Below are 6,002 nucleotides of genomic sequence, written 5' to 3'. Positions count from 1 at the left end.
CAGGCTATCGATACCGAGCTGTATTGATTTGAACGGTGCGGATCGAGCGTGGGTGTAATCAATAGAAATTCCGGATCGATTCCTCGGGCCGAACTTGATGGCGTCCGTTGGCAACCGCGACCTCGTCCGCGTTGTAATGAACCCCGCGTGAGGCGAGCGGCAACTTCGCAAGTCCCCTCCACCTCGGCTGCGAGCGATCAAGGTAGGGCCGTGAGTCACCTCGCCGATGCGACAACTCGGAATAGTTGACGGCCTCGATGTTGTTACTCGCGCAGCGGAGGAGAGCCGCTTGTGCCCCCGAATGTTTACATTTGACGCCCGCTCACACTGAACGGCCACCCCACCGGTTTGTTCGCTGCGTCGCCGATTAAACCATTGGACATGACAGCGTTGCTTTTGTTTAGATTCAAAGCTTTCGTGACTGAGTTAACGTTACTCGGTGGTCTTAACGTCGCTTGCCTGTGTGCGTAGAGCGCGTTACTTTGATTTTAATTTTCTTGACTTGTCACTTGTTTTACGAATGTTAGGGGCCGTCCATAAATGACGTCACGCGATTTTGGACGATTTTTTACCCCCCCCCCCTCGTCACGCGGCGTAACAAAGTCAGACCCCCCCCCCCTCATATATGACTTCACAAAGCTCTGCCCCCCCCAAAAAAAATAAAACATGCTTCAAATCGCTTTAAACTATTGTCATTGTAGTGCGTATTTAATGTGCCGCTGCACTCTGATGTTGTGGGAGAAAACATTTATTTAAAAGGTGGCGTTGGAAAGATGAAATTTAGCATAAAATTCACTTCAAAATTCACTATTCAACGTCTAACTAAAACTGCAGATGTTCAGAATATTATATTGAAATTCTCTTATAATTATAAAATATTAAAAGTAATTCTAACTATGAAAAAAATACTTTAAACTTTGTAGTAGAACGAAGCAAAATGGAGACTACAATTATAACAATCACATATTCATTCCACAGAATGAAAAGCCCTGGTAGAATTATGAAAATCTAAATGTTTAATAACAATCATTCAAAACATTTACTAAATGTATGCTTCTCAATTCTCCCGTGGAGAATCAAAATGCTCCTTCATGGAATATATAAAAGGTGACCTTAGTAAATTTAAATAATCAAATAGTTAATAATGAAAATTAATCATAATTAGTGTTATAACAATTATATTTAATTAAGTAAGAACGTGTTGTTTATATTTAAAGTTGCACATTTTGACGTGACGTTACATTTCTCAAAACCCCCTCCCCCCCCTCGTCACACATCGTCACAAATGTCTGACCCCCCCTTAGGTGCGTGACGTCATTTATGGACGGGAGATGATGAAGGGTGTTGTGTCGTCATAAATAGAGTGGCGTCTAATAATAGACGTGTGTGTTTCAACATAAACATGAAGCCTAAGCAGCTCATTGAGGTCGACTATTGATCATCGGGGATCCCTCCCGTGTTATTCACACTTGTGTGTGTTTACCCGTTTACGTATTGAGGAGGCGATGGGGGCTCATTGAGGTACATTTGCACGCGATCACTGTATACGTTAAGGGGGACACGGATTAGTGGACATAAGCTATTTGAATGCTCGAGTGATAGCCTATTAGGTAGCGGTAATAAACCCATAATACCTAGCTAAGCACTATGAGAGTTAAACTACTACTTTGTGTGAGGACACTCTGGGACAAAGCTGCATTGATCAAACATTAAATGTGACTAACATTTGTATAACCAATGGCTGACACCGTTTATTCCCACCCCAAGTAGTCTGAGCGTCCGTTTTATTCACATCGAAAGGAAGGTTGCAGAGCCGTGAGCGCGCACATGTTACGTGCGTACACAGCGGCCAGGGAAGCACACGGGAGGTGGACGTCGCACCTCTTGCGTGTGCCCACGCACCGAGAGCGTGGCGTGTAACTCCACGCGGTTGGGTTGCATCCTGGCAGTTTGTGCTGACGCTGCTGGTGTAATGAGGTTGTAATGCGCGTAATCTATCCGTGGCGATAAGAGCGCGGCGTGTTGTGTTTCTGGCAAACAATAGCGAGCGAGTTGCCCAGGAACTGCAAGTAATGTAATTGGGCGGTTCCGTTTCATGCTCGCCGTCTGCACTCTGAAACTTTAATGCCGTGAGGTCGTTGCTATGTAGATAAGCCTACGGGCAGCAGAGTTTAGGTCTGATCTTGCCTCGAAAAACTGCACGGAGTTGAATCGAACGTGTCGAGTTTTAAAACTTTATCAGGATTCAAGGCAATTAATTAACAGGTAAAGTAATTCAGACTCGACTTGTGAAATTATTTATTGTTAAAGCTGCACTGAACGAGGAAATCATGTCATTCAAAATGTGTTTAAAAAGAAAATGTCATATATTATCATGTAACAATTTTTACTGTCTTTGTCAGTAGAGAAATATTTACTTAGCATTATGTGAATGTGTTCACTGATCTAAAACCCACCGATTGGTGGCTAGCGAACAGTGTCATCGTGGAAAGTATACTCTCATATGAACCTGGAGGCCAGAGTTCATTCCTGGCCATGACTAACATCAGTGGCAAGTGATGTCTGAGCTAGTCCTGGGCTTCACCTCTTCACGAGCTCGCACAGACCAACTTGATCAAATATGGTTGCTGATGTTAAGAAGTTCAATGTTTACTGTCGCCCCATTTGGTTCATATCATGTTCACTTCCGTACCCTGTATCGTGTTTGTGTTGTATCTCTGTGGTGTTTCTGTACCATTTTAGATGTTAAAGTTGTTCACATTGTTCAGCTTGTTGAAGTTGCAATATGCATGAATGACGCTATGCGGTCAAACAATTCACATGAACGACACGGAAATCAAAATGTTTTGAAATCATTGTCAAAAATACCCACGCGATGAAGGTTTGTTGCACCAATCAGAGTGTCCACGTTCCACTGGATTGTAGAATGCTTTCTGCAAGGTTAGGCCGGTGTCATGACAGATCTGACAAACTCATGAGTCCTCTGGACAGCTGTCTCGATGATGCTGTGATGGAGACGGTGGAGGTCCACTCTTTACCTGGATGGATAAAAGTAGTCCTCCATTCTTGCAATGTTGCCACACAGATGGATGTTTCTTAAGCAGATTATGTTGTCCATCATAGCAGGAAGACCAGTCCTCCTTGACTAGACGTCAGTATTGCGACAAAAGTCAAACCAGATTTGAAGTTTTCGTGACTGCAAGGATCCATACCGTTTGTTTTTTTCGGTAAAGTCACGTAGGTGAAAAATAATAATAATATAAAAAATAAAATAAAACTAGATTTAGTTATTTCTATAAAAAAATGTTTTATGTAATTCTTATTTGTTCACCTATGAAAGAACCAAGAAGATGAACTACGTGACTTTACCGAAAGAACCAAAGAGTATAAAAGTCAAACCATCTGGTGCCAAGGAGCTGTCACTCGCACCGCATGTGGCAGGAAGGCCTGCAGCCTGTTTAAGTCTGACTGCAGGAGAAGTCCACATCTCATCGCCAATCAGTAAGACTGGCATCACGGCATCACGCAAGCCTTGTTCATTTACATCTCGGTCGACGTGATGAAGCGACGTTGAGGCCAGATATTGTGGCATAATGGATGCAGCCAAGCCGATCCTTTGGAGGATGTCAGGCTTGCAGTGGCCACCCAATGACTGCTTGCTTATTTTGACAAAAAGATATTAAATTTAACCACATCCTGATTTATAAAAAAAAAATAGACCTCTTAATCCATCATATTTTGATTGGTACAGAAATGTGTGGCTTAAAACAAAGTCATGAATGTGGTGGGAGAAACATTTTTTGTATACTTTGTTTTAAAGTGATTTGGACCAGCCCCTGGGAATTATTGCGCAAACACGAGAATTTAATCCGCTGCTTTTATATAATTATTTCTTTGAATACAATGTTCCCATTTTAAATCACTGCCAAAGTGCACGGCCAACCCACGCAGCGAGCACGTGGCTCCTCCCTTCCATTTTCCTCGCTCGGCACCCAGGCCCTATTGGCGTAGGCCACGGTGATCATATGTTTTCCTGCCCCTGCATCGCCCATTGGCCACACACACACACTGCATTACCGCTCTAATTCTTGCTCACTCATCCAGTTATAGGACTCCGGTGTCAATTTCTGCCTTGAATGCATAAATGTGAAACTGCACAATTGTGCTCTTGTCATTGGCCAACGGGAATTACCGCTTTTGCACAATGTCACTTAATTGTTGTATGTTTTGGGTTAGATCGCGTAAATATCCATAACATTTACAATCTGAGTATGACGTTTCGCCAGTAATAAATGGAAATGTTGTGGATTTGCTCTCCAACACACCGGTCTGCTGTATTAGTAGCGAATTGGCATGTTCTGTTTATGTGACAAACCTTACTAAATGGCTGTGTCGGGTGGTGACGGGTTTAACGATATATTTATGTGATCTAACCTAAAAAAAAAACTATTATGGATGATATTTGTCGCGAAAGCCTACATGTTAAACTTATTTCCGACCATATGGTGCAGTCCAGAGCCTAGTAAGGATGCTGCTGTGGTGTCATTGTTAGGAGACAACTTCTAGAAGACGCTGGTTCGGTCTCCCAGCATGGCAGTTAAAACAATCGGAAAGTCTCTTTCAATCCTCCAGCCTCTGTCCATCCAGCAGTGTCGATTGGTACACCACAGGCAAATCAGCAGGGTGCGTGTCGCCTGGTATAGTGCAGGCACTCCAGCCTCTTCCAAGATGTCTGGCTAGTTTGGAAAAGTGGGCAAAGATACCCTCTAATGAGGTCCTCTAGAGCTCCGTCTAGTGGGAGGCCCTTCTCCCAGCAGTGTCCTGAACAAGCAATTGCAGGGCTGCACCTTCATCTTTGATACAGCGTAGTACCCGAACGTGCCAGCGCGTGGCACTGTTGCGCTGACAAATTCAGCCCTTGCCCACAACAGATTATCCTTCGCCACTGAAACTGAGCCTCAAACCATTACAATTATCGCAACTACCTCCAAATGAAATAAACACAACGGAAAATGACGGCTTTGCGTGCGGTGACCGTACGTGTACATCACGAAGGCTCTTACTACAACTGCATAAGTGAAACAGCGTGGAGGCAGTGTGGGATTTCCCACATGCTCTCATTGTGCGTATTCTGTCCAGCGTGTCATAGTCACACGAGTAAGAGCGGTCGTCATTTCAGTCGCTCGTGTCCAACGTGGACTCCCTGGGAAATCCGAGGTGGCTCCTCCGTGCGTCGCTTGTGGACCAAAAACGTCACGTTACGACGAGCGGTTCACGTAAGTCACACACCTGTGTGAACTGTGGCACGTAAGTGTGTACGTTGAACTTCTCTCGCACCGTACGTAGCCAACCGTGCTAATCGGAGGTGCGTGGGAAGGACAAAAATGAGCGTGGTGTCACCAGGGCAGGCAAGGAGATACAACAATAGCAGAAAAGAGACCTGTGACTTCTGATGAAATGATGAGTCAATTGCACAAGACAAGTTAATATGTTACCTTAGTTTACATTGGCTTTAGATGTTTTATTATCATTGGAGGTGGATGACAACCCATCAGATGAACTTGAGAGTGGGAGTAGGGTTCAATAGAGGAGCCTGGAAGCAGCCAAATCTTTAAGAATTGCAGACAGGTGCCTTTGTTTTCAGATTAAACTTTAGATTTATCGGTACCCAAACATCTTAACCACTGGCGCTTCACATTTGGACAGCTTCTTCTGAAGTCGGTGGTCAATGGGGTCCTTGACCTCATTCAGTATAGCTGAAGTGGAATTCTGTAGGTCAGCGACACAGCATTTGTTGAAGCTTGTTATTCATTAGATGCTTACAGAAAATGAATTTTTGTTTAAAGCGGCCTCATGAGTAACATTTATCAAAATATGAGCATTGTTGTATTGGAAACATATTTCCATTTCGAAAGAAATTGGATTTCTACATACATCTCCATTATTTAATTATTTCATTCATTGAATAAATATGCAATTTGTGTTCTTTACAATACAATTTC

At 43.5% G+C, this 6,002-nt stretch overlaps 1 protein-coding gene across 4 annotated transcripts in view; it reads left to right on the top strand.

The window, feature by feature from the left end:
• Nucleotides 1–33: 33 nt before the first annotated feature.
• Nucleotides 34–6,002, top strand: part of WDPCP (WD repeat containing planar cell polarity effector) — a 35,435-nt gene continuing 29,466 nt past the window's right edge. For 2 of the 4 annotated variants that reach the window (XM_078858710.1, XM_078858711.1), the window contains exon 1: nucleotides 34–202. The gene's annotated coding sequence lies outside the window, so the exon portion shown is untranslated. The remainder of the gene's footprint in view (nucleotides 203–6,002) is intronic. The other 2 variants (XM_078858714.1, XM_078858715.1) reach the window with 2 other exon arrangements.

This window comes from Lampetra fluviatilis, chromosome 7 (genome assembly GCF_964198595.1).
Source record: "Lampetra fluviatilis chromosome 7, kcLamFluv1.1, whole genome shotgun sequence".
In the NCBI taxonomy this organism is placed as follows: domain Eukaryota; kingdom Metazoa; phylum Chordata; class Hyperoartia; order Petromyzontiformes; family Petromyzontidae; genus Lampetra; species Lampetra fluviatilis.
Note: the sequence above shows the minus strand (reverse complement) of the source record. Positions and strands in the feature narration are given on the sequence as shown.